Below are 10,983 nucleotides of genomic sequence, written 5' to 3'. Positions count from 1 at the left end.
TAATTTGCAGTTTCTCGAATGTGCTCGATGTAATCACAATGTCGGCAGCGAATCTGAGGTAGTTTAATTTGTTTCCATTAACGTTAATGCCATAAGTTGACCAGTTTGTAGTTTTGAAGACGTGTTCTAGGGCTAGGTTGAAAAGCTTTGGCGATACTCCTCTCTTAATGGGGATGTGATTTATATATTCGTTTTATGTCTGTAGCATAAGAGAAACAAACCCTTAAATTGACTGATACTTTATAACACAGTTTAAATTTAGATATTTACTTTGGGTTGGAATTGAAGATAGGTCAATAACAAAGAAATCTGTTATAATTTAGTATTTTCTAAAACATGATATGTTTACGCATTCTATTGTTAGGTAAACTGACCTTGTTATATTTAAAAAACATACTATAATATTTCAACCAGAGAAGTGAATTCAGAACACACTGCTGACAAGTCGTAATGCTACCCCAGACATTGCGACCTACCTAAATTGTAACCATATAGTTTTATTAAAGTGCGAAAAGTAATATCTGTGTGTTCTTGGTCAAGATTTTGAATTTAAACCCTGTTGAACTCTATTTGGAAAGGCGAACACTACATGGCGATCCTACCAGTCCTTTGTAGGCACAGCCTCACACATAGTTATCCTGAGAGAATAACAGATTTTTTGTGCCGAATCGTTAAATCCAATTCCAACAATGATAATCGAGAGCAGTAGAAAATGGAAAACAATCAGAATAAAGGGAAAGAAGAGCAAATATTCATAAACCAAACAGGCAACAGTGAATATACCTGGCCTCATACGGAAAAAGAAAGGGACAGGATAAGGCATTATGTACTCCTATCTGTCCATAGTAGGAATGTCGTCGAATATTGTTCGACTGTTGATATAGCAGTATCTGATGAGCCCAATAGAGTCAAATACATGAGTCTAGCTGAAACACAAGCTTTTAGAGGGAAAGTTTAGGACATATTGCACATTACTCTAAATGTGTAATACATATACCCCTATAAAGTGAATTATAGATATTTGGATCTTTTTTTCGTCTTCAACATATATATGTTCTTCCCCAAATTATATTTGTGTTACCCAAAGAGCCATGGAACGCTCAATGTTAGGCATTTCTCGTCGGAATCGAATTACGAACAGGGAGATAAGACGGAGAACAGGAGTGACGGATGCCATAGAAAGAATTTTTACCCTAAAGTGGAACTGGGCTGGACACATAGCTAGAATGTCGGATAACAGATGGACACAGCGAATAATACACTGGAGACCAAGACAAGAAGCATATCGAAATAGAGGTCGTCCGCCAACCAGATGGTCTGATGACATAAAACAGATCGACAAAAACTGGATGCAAACAGCACTAAAACAAAAATGCATGGAAAAGACTGATGGAGACCTATATCCAGCAGTGGATAGATCCGGGTTGAATGATGATGTAAATAAGCGATGATCAGTAGGCCTCAAACAGTTGCTTTACTTAATTCCAATCACTTGAAAACTAAATTATTTAATTTCCTATATTTTATGTTTAGTAAGATTGTTAGACTCTCTGTTCCACTTTTACATAAGATAAGTACCAGTGTACTTTCTTTTTGGGAAGTTGATCTAATGAGTGAATATTTCCCTTGCTTTTTACATATTAGTTCAGTCTTGGGTTTATTCTCCATTGCCGGTACGCAAAATCTTTTTTAGGTTTTGTGCGATCTTCTGGAGAAGATAGGCTAGAAAATCAAGGCTTGAAAGAATACAAAATAACCAAATCAGAAATATAATGGGAGTCAAGTCAACCATCGTAGACGAAATTCAAAGGAAACAACTGATCTGGTATGGTCATGTAGAAAACATGGACGACTGGCTGCCAAAACAAATTTTAAAATGGACGCCAAGGGAAAGAAGGAAGAGAGGAACGCCGAAACAATTCTGGCTAGACGGCGTCCAGAAGGCAATGTCGGAAAGGAATTTTCACCCTGGGGAATGCAACGACTGATGAAGCTGGAAACTGGGAACCACCGGAAGGCGAAGAACGCTATAAATAACCGATAATAATGGTTTTGTTTTTATATACCACCTTTTATGCTTCTACATCCAGCTTGTTTATGGCTTTTATAAGTCTTCTCTTTTCTCTGCTACAACTGTTAAATCATTCGCATTGGCGATAATTTGTGTTCCATTCAGTATTATATCCTTTCCGTTTAGTTTTGCTTCTCTCAAAAAATTGCTCCAAAACTAGGTTGAAGACTGTGGTAGAGAACTAGGTTAAAGAGGGTCTCCTTGCTTCACACTTCTAATACTTAATATTAACTTCGTCTGATATTTGGTTTTTGCTTTGAAGTTATGTAGGCACATCATCTGCTCTAGTTTTATCAGTTTATTTGGGATTCATATATTCTTTATTTCTTTTTCTTCCGATTCTTTAAAATTACAAGACGAGTTCAACGATTCTCGGTGTCTGAAGAAGTGGTAGGTGTATTTTTTAGATGAATATTTTGGAATTATCTCGTCAATTTTCCTTCCCATAAATCCCGAAACCCAAGAATTAGGATTTCTACAAAATCTTAATTCTCGGTAACCAGAACCTCCAAACAATTATATTATCATTCCCAAAGGCAGAAAGCAGTGAGTATTAAATTCTTAATTTCAAAATTCACTGTTAACCTAGACATTTACATACATAATCTAGGAGATACTATCTTTAATTTTCGATATATGAATCATAAACAAGCGACACCTTCGTATCTATTCACTATCTCAAAAAAAGAGACTTCCCACGTCGACTTTGAATATAAAAATCTTTTTTAAATAACATTCTTCCCATGGATGAAGAAACAACATGTAATTAGTGAGGTTATATCAAATTTCATATACCTTCGCCGACCTTGACGGGCGGTTCATATATTCGGAAAACATTCAGAAATTGTTGTTGTGCATTGGGCGGGGTTATATGAATTCGATTATAATTAAAATCAAATAAAAAGCTGTCAGTAGGGAGTGACAGGTAGATAAAGAATATCTAATTTCAATTTGAGGCCATAAAAATGTTAACCTATGCAAATTTCGTAGAATGTGATTAATAGGCTTCTTCTTTTTTTATATAAAGATGTTGAGAATATTATTTCTTGACAGTATGTTAAAAATATTGTCAATAAATGACGATATTCTTCAAATAAATTTGTTATATACAAAGCTATTGTTATTAGGCCTTGGGCCCGCATATACAATTATTATTTATGACCACACCGTTGAAACTATTTGTACTTGTTATTTGGATGGAGTCGGACAAATTTTGAGCTTGGCGCATTATGGTAGTGGGGCGTTTGTCTGTCAAGCGGTGACGAAGTTGTCAATTTTATGCAAGAAAAAAATTTATTACCACATTGGTCATTCTATTTTAATCAATGGATTTTATCATATAAACAACGAAAACAATTTTGTCGGACAAAAATATTGGGGCATATGACGCGTCGGACACGCTAAATATGTCAAATTTATGAAAATAATAAATTTATTACCACATCGATAATTTTAACGGTATCTATCATAAAACCTTTTTACAATAATGTGGTAACCTTGTCGGACAATTTTCACGGGGCATATGCGCAGTCGGACGCGCCGAAGATGTCAATTTCCTGAAATTTTTTTATTTACAACCATTTTTCCGACAACATTAGTAGGTTATAAGTAATTATATCCCTAATCAAAAAATCAAAGCGTCGGACAAAAATATTGGGGCAACTCGACAGTCGGACAAAAAATTTAATTTTTATTAGTAAAGTATACTTTCAAATTATGCTGGGTTCGTGCATCCCTTATCTTTACAACCATTTTTCCGACAAAAGTAGTAGGTTACAAGTAATTATATTCTTAAACAAAAAATGTAATTGTCTGACAAAAATGTTGGGGCAAACGAACAGAAAACTTAATTCTTTTAGGCTATCGACGAGGAGGTATTATCAAAAAAAAAATTTAAAACAGTGTTTCTCGGTTACTTTTGAATCGATTTAGCTGAAAATTGGTACACCCACTAAGTAAAGCATTTAAAAGTGTATGACGCAGATCGGAACCCAAAATTTTCTTAAAAAATTTTCCGACAAGAGGGAAAATTTTAGAAAAATTGTGATCTGATAATTTGTGTACACACTCCTTGAACAACGACAAACACCGTTCTGTATTTTTTTTTCTCGAATTAAAAAAAATTTTCAGCACATAATGTATCAGGTTATAAGTAGTTATATTTCAAATCAAAAAATCTAAGTGCCCGACATAAATAGTGGGGCACATCCAAAGTCGGATAAAAAATTTAATTTTTATTAATAAACTATACTTTTAAACTATTCTGGGTTCGTGCATCCCTTATCTTTACAACCATTTTTCCGACAAAAGTAGTAGGATACAAGTAATTATACTCTTAAACAAAAAATGTAATTGTCTGACCAAAATTTTGGGGCAAACGAACAGGAAACTTAATTCTTTTAGGCTATGGACGAGGAGGTATTATCCAAAAATATTTTAAAACAGATTTTTTCGGTTATTTTTGAATCGATTTAGCTGAAAATTGGTACACACACTAAGTAAAACATTTAAAAGGGCATGACGTAGAGCTGTACCCAAAATTTTCCCAAAAAGATTTCGGACAAGAGGGAAAATTTTAGAAAAATTGTGATCTGATATTTGCGTACATACTCCTTGAACAACGACAAACATCGTTCTGTAGTTTTTTTTCACGAAATAAAAATAAAATTCCGACACAAGTATCAGGTTATAAGTAGTTATATTCCAAATTAAAAAACCTAAGTGCCCGACAAAAATATTGGGTCAAATCCAAAGTCGGACAAAAAATTTAATTTTTATTATTAAACTGTCTTTTAAACCTTACTGGGTTCGTGCAACCCTTACCTTTAAAACCATTTTTCCGACAACATTAGTAGGTTATAAGTAATTATATTCTTAATCAAAAAATCAAAGTGTCGGACAAAAATATTGGGGCAACTCGACAGTCGGACAAAAAATGTATTTTTATTAGTAAAGTATACTTTCAAATTATGCTGGGTTCGTGCATCCCTTATCTTTACAACCATTTTTCCGACAAAAGTAGTAGGTTACAAGTAATTATATTCTTAAACAAAAAATATAGTTGTCTGACAAAAATGTTGGGGCAAACTAACACAAAACTTAATTCTTTTAGGCTATCGACGAGGAGGTATTATCAAAAAAAAAAATTAAAACAGTGTTTCTCGGTTACTTTTGAATCGATTTAGCTGAAAATTGGTACACACGCTAAGTAAAGCATTTAAAAGGGTATGACGTAGATCGGAACCCAAAATTTTCTTAAAAAATTTTCCGACAAGAGGGAAAATTTTAGAAAAATTGTGATCTGATAATTTGTGTACATACTCCTTGAACAACTACAAACATCGTTCTGTAGTTTTTTTTCTCGAAATAAAAAAAAATTCCGACACAAGTATCAGGTTATAAGTAGTGATATTCCAAATCAAAAAATCTAAGTGTCCGACAAAAATATTGGGTCAAATCCAAAGTCGGACAAAAAATTTAATTTTTATTAATAAACTGTCTTTTAACCCCACTGGGTTCGTGCAACCCTTACCTTTAAAACCATTTTTCCGACAACATTAGTAGGATATAAGTAATTATATTCTTAATAAAAAAATCAAAGTGTCGGACAAAAACATTGGGGCAACTCGACAGTCGGACAAAAAATTTATTTTTATTAGTAAAGTATACTTTCAAATTATGCTGGCTTCGTGCATCCCTTATCTTTAAAACCATTTTTCCGACAAAAGTAGTAGGTTACAAGTAATTATATTCTTAAACAAAAAATATAATTGTCTGACAAAAATGTTGGGGCAAACGAACAGAAAACTTAATTCTTTTAGGCTATCGACGAGGAGGTATTATCAAAAAAAAATTTTAAAACAGTGTTTCTCGGTTACTTTTGAATCGATTTAGCTGAAAATTGGTACACACACTAAGTAAAGCATTTAAAAGGGTATGACGTAGATCGGAACCCAAAATTTTCTTAAAAAATTTTCCGACAAGAGGGAAAATTTTAGAAAAATTGTGATCTGATAATTTGTGTACATACTCCTTGAACAACAAACATCGTTCTGTAGTTTTTTTTCTCGAAATAAAAAAAAATTTCCGACACAAGTATCAGGTTATAAGTAGTTATATTCCAAATCAAAAAATCTAAGTGTCCGACAAAAATATTAAGTCAAATCCAAAGTCGGACAAAAAATTTAATTTTTATTAATAAACTGTCTTTTAAACTTTACTGGGTTCGTGCAACCCTTACCTTTAAAACCATTTTTCCGACAACATTAGTAGGTTATAAGTAATTATATTCTTAATCAAAAAATCAAAGTCTCGGACAAAAATATTGGGGCAACTCGACAGTCGGACAAAAAATTTATTTTTATTAGTAAAATATACTTTCAAATTATGCTGGGTTCGTGCATCCCTTATCTTTACAACCATATTTCAGACAAAAGTAGTAGGTTACAAGTAATTATATTCTTAAACAAAAAATATAATTGTCTGACAAAAATGTTGGGGCAAACGAACAGAAAACTTAATTCTTTTAGGCTATCGACGAGGAGGTATTATCAAAAAAAAATTTTAAAACAGTGTTTCTCGGTTACTTTTGAATCGATTTAGCTGAAAATTGGTACACACACTAAGTAAAGCATTTAAAAGGGTATGACGTAGATCGGAACCCAAAATTATCTTAAAAAATTTTCCGACAAGAGGGAAAATTTTAGAAAAATTGTGATCTGATAATTTGTGTACATACTCCTTGAACAACGACAAACATCGTTCTGTAGTTTTTTTTTGTCGAAATAAAAAAAATTTCCGACACAAGTATCAAGTTATAAGTAGTTATATTCCAAATCAAAAAATCTAAGTGTCCGACAAAAATATTGGGTCAAATCCAAAGTCGGACAAAAAATTTAATTTTTATTAATAAACTGTCTTTTAAACCTTACTGGGTTCGTGCAACCCTTACCTTTAAAACCACTTTTCCGACAACATTAGTAGGTTATAAGTAATTATATTCTTAATCAACAAATCAAAGTGTCGGACAAAAATATTGGGGCAACTCGACAGTCGGACAAAAAATTTATTTTTATTAGTAAAGTATACTTTCAAATTATGCTGGGTTCGTGCATCCCTTATTTTTACAATCATTTTTCCGACAAAAGTAGTAGGTTACAAGTAATTATATTCTTAAACAAAAAATATAATTGTCTGACAAAAATGTTGGGGCAAACGAACAGAAAACTTAATTCTTTTAGGCTATCGACGAGGAGGTATTATCAAAAAAAAATTTTAAAACAGTGTTTCTCGGTTACTTTTGATCGATTTAGCTGAAAATTGGTACACACACTAAGTAAAGCATTTAAAAGGGTATGACGTCGATCGGAACCCAAAATTTTCTTAAAAAATTTTCCGACAAGAGGGAAAATTTTAGAAAAATTGTGATCTGATAATTTGTGTACATACTCCTTGAACAACGACAAACATCGTTCTGTAGTTTTTTTTTCTCGAAATAAAAAAAAATTCCGACACAAGTATCAGGTTATAAGTAGTTATATTCCAAATCAAAAAATCTAAGTGTCCGACAAAAATATTGGGTCAAATCCAAAGTCGGACAAAAAATTTAATTTTTATTAATAAACTGTCTTTTAAACCTTACTGGGCTCGTGCAACCCTTACCTTTAAAACCATTTTTCCGACAACATTAGTAGGTTATAAGTAATTATATTCTTAATCAAAAAATCAAAGTGTCGGACAAAAATATTGGGGCAACTCGACAGTCGGACAAAAAATTTATTTTTATTAGTAAAGTATGCTTTCAAATTATGCTGGGTTCGTGCATCCCTTATCTTTACAATCATTTTTCCGACAAAAGTAGTAGGTTACAAGTAATTATATTCTTAAACAAAAAATGTAATTGTCTGACAAAAATGTTGGGGCAAACGAACAGAAAACTTAATTCTTTTAGGCTATCGACGAGGAGGTATTATCAAAAAAAAAAAAAAATTTAAAACAGTGTTTCTCGGTTACTTTTGATCGATTTAGCTGAAAATTTATACACACACTAAGTAAAGCATTTAAAAGGGTATGACGTAGATCGGAACCCAAAATTTTCTTAAAAAATTTTCCGACAAGAGGGAAAATTTTAGGAAAATTGTGATCTGATAATTTGTGTACATACTCCTTGAACAACGACAAACATCGTTCTGTAGTTTTTTTTTCTCGAAATAAAAAAAAATTTCCGACACAAGTATCAGGTTATAAGTAGTTATATTGCAAATCAAAAAATCTAAGTGTCCGACAAAAATATTGGGTCAAATCCAAAGTCGGACAAAAAATTTAATTTTTATTAATAAACTGTCTTTTAAACCTTATTGGGTTCGTGCAACCCTTACCTTTAAAACCATTTTTCCGACAACATTAGTAGGTTATAAGTAATTATATTCTTAATCAAAAAATCGAAGTGTCGGACAAAAATATTGGGGCAACTCGACAGTCGGACAAAAAATTTATTTTTATTAGTAAAATATACTTTCAAATTATGCTGGGTTCGTGCATCCCTTATCTTTACAACCATATTTCAGACAAAAGTAGTAGGTTACAAGTAATTATATTCTTAAACAAAAAATATAATTGTCTGACAAAAATGTTGGGGCAAACGAACAGAAAACTTAATTCTTTTAGGCTATCGACGAGGAGGTATTATCAAAAAAAAATTTTAAAACAGTGTTTCTCGGTTACTTTTGAATCGATTTAGCTGAAAATTGGTACACACACTAAGTAAAGCATTTAAAAGGGTATGACGTAGATCGGAACCCAAAATTATCTTAAAAAATTTTCCGACAAGAGGGAAAATTTTAGAAAAATTGTGATCTGATAATTTGTGTACATACTCCTTGAACAACGACAAACATCGTTCTGTAGTTTTTTTTTGTCGAAATAAAAAAAATTTCCGACACAAGTATCAAGTTATAAGTAGTTATATTCCAAATCAAAAAATCTAAGTGTCCGACAAAAATATTGGGTCAAATCCAAAGTCGGACAAAAAATTTAATTTTTATTAATAAACTGTCTTTTAAACCTTACTGGGTTCGTGCAACCCTTACCTTTAAAACCACTTTTCCGACAACATTAGTAGGTTATAAGTAATTATATTCTTAATCAACAAATCAAAGTGTCGGACAAAAATATTGGGGCAACTCGACAGTCGGACAAAAAATTTATTTTTATTAGTAAAGTATACTTTCAAATTATGCTGGGTTCGTGCATCCCTTATCTTTACAACCATATTTCAGACAAAAGTAGTAGGTTACAAGTAATTATATTCTTAAACAAAAAATATAGTTGTCTGACAAAAATGTTGGGGCAAACTAACAGAAATCTTAATTCTTTTAGGCTATCGACGAAGAGGTATTATCAAAAAAAAAATTTAAAACAGTGTTTCTCGGTTACTTTTAAATCGATTTAGCTAAAAATTGGTACACACGCTAAGTACTACACTTAAAAGGGCATGACAAAGAATTGTATACAAAATTTTCCAAAAAGATTTTCCGACAAGAGGGAAAATTTCGGAAATTTTTTTTAAAATTTTAGAATGTTCTCTACAAGGCAGAACCCGACATCCGACGCCCTGAAGGGCACTAAGGATTATGAGAAAGAAGAAGAAGAAGGAATGTTCTCTACGTTACGTCCTTATAAATATTATAAGGTGTATTTCTACAAATTTTCAGTTTGATCTATGTAGATCTAACCGAGAAAAATTGTTTATAGTTCGCTTTGGTCTCCTTGATGCTTATTATTTTTTTATATCCCAGAGAACGGCTGTTCCCGTACATGCGACACTATATTATACAAGAAATTTTCGATTTTCTAAATGTGACTGAATTGAAAAAATTGGGCCAAATCCAATCTTAAAATATAGGAAAAGAGATATATGTCAACCATCCATTTTGGTCCAAGGGTGTGGATTTTACGTCCCATTTAGTGTCTGTTTTTCGTTCTCGTCCCCAAAAATATTACTGAACATTACCTTTCCAAAGCATGGTTAATTTTGAAAATTCTTCTCTTCTTCTTCTTCTTCTTCTTCTTCTTACTTTTATATAGACATTACTCTGTCTGTTTTTCAATGTGCCTCCAGTAAGTTGTCATTCCACCTTTTTCGTGGTCTTCCCACTGATCGTCTTCCTATTGGGGAACCTTCTCTGACCGTCCTTACTACTCTATTTGTTGTCATTCGGCTTATGTGGTCGTTCCATTCTACTCTTCTGCTTTTCACCCCATAGGCGTAACCAGGGGGTGGTTTTGGGGGTTATAACCCCCCTTTTGGATGTACTTTGAGCTCTATACGCTTAACACAATTATTATTCCATACCCCCAGAGATCTTCAAGTAGACGTAACTCCCCCTTAGGATCATCCTGGTTACACCTCTGTTTCACCCAGTTATTAATGTTGTCCACCTTGCATCTCCTTCATATATCTGCACTTCTAGCTCTATCCCACAGCGTCTTACCATCGATTTTTCGCAATGTTTTCATCTCTGCTGTTTCTATAGCATTCTTTTTGTCCTTTCTGTATCAGGTTGTGTTTCTGCCGCGTATGTCATTATTGGTCTGATGACTCTTTTGTAAATTCTGCCTTTCACTTCTTTTCTGATGTTTTTATTTCTCTATATTGTTTCATTCAGGCAACCTGCGGCTCTGTTTGCTTTATTCACCTGATCTTCCACTTTTGTTTCGAGCTTTCCGTAGCTGCATAGTGTGATGCCTAGATATTTAAACTCCATGACTTGTTCTATTATTTGACCCTCCAGCTCTAATTTACACCTTATTAGATCTGCTGTTATAACCATGCATTTAGTCTTTTTTAGGGAAATTTACATGTTAAATTTTCTAGCGGTTATATTAAATTCGTGCAGCATACGTTGTAAATC

The 10,983-nt window shown here is 32.7% G+C and overlaps 1 long non-coding RNA gene across 3 annotated transcripts; it reads left to right on the top strand.

Moving 5' to 3' along the window:
* The first annotated feature begins 3,564 nt into the window (after positions 1-3,564).
* On the top strand, positions 3,565-9,016 carry LOC126887915 (uncharacterized). Of its 3 annotated transcripts, none has more exons than XR_007699281.1 (3): positions 3,565-3,672; positions 4,927-5,198; positions 8,753-9,016. It is a non-coding gene; the product is annotated as an uncharacterized LOC126887915 (long non-coding RNA). The 3 variants fall into 3 exon arrangements; XR_007699282.1 differs by lacking the exon at positions 8,753-9,016 and adding an exon at positions 6,616-6,879; XR_007699283.1 differs by lacking the exon at positions 8,753-9,016 and adding an exon at positions 5,908-5,977.
* The last annotated feature ends 1,967 nt before the right edge of the window (positions 9,017-10,983 follow it).

This window comes from Diabrotica virgifera, chromosome 7 (genome assembly GCF_917563875.1).
Source record: "Diabrotica virgifera virgifera chromosome 7, PGI_DIABVI_V3a".
Taxonomy (NCBI): Eukaryota; Metazoa; Arthropoda; class Insecta; order Coleoptera; family Chrysomelidae; genus Diabrotica; species Diabrotica virgifera.
The sequence above is the reverse complement of the archived record's forward strand: the minus strand, read 5'-3'. Positions and strand labels throughout refer to the sequence as shown.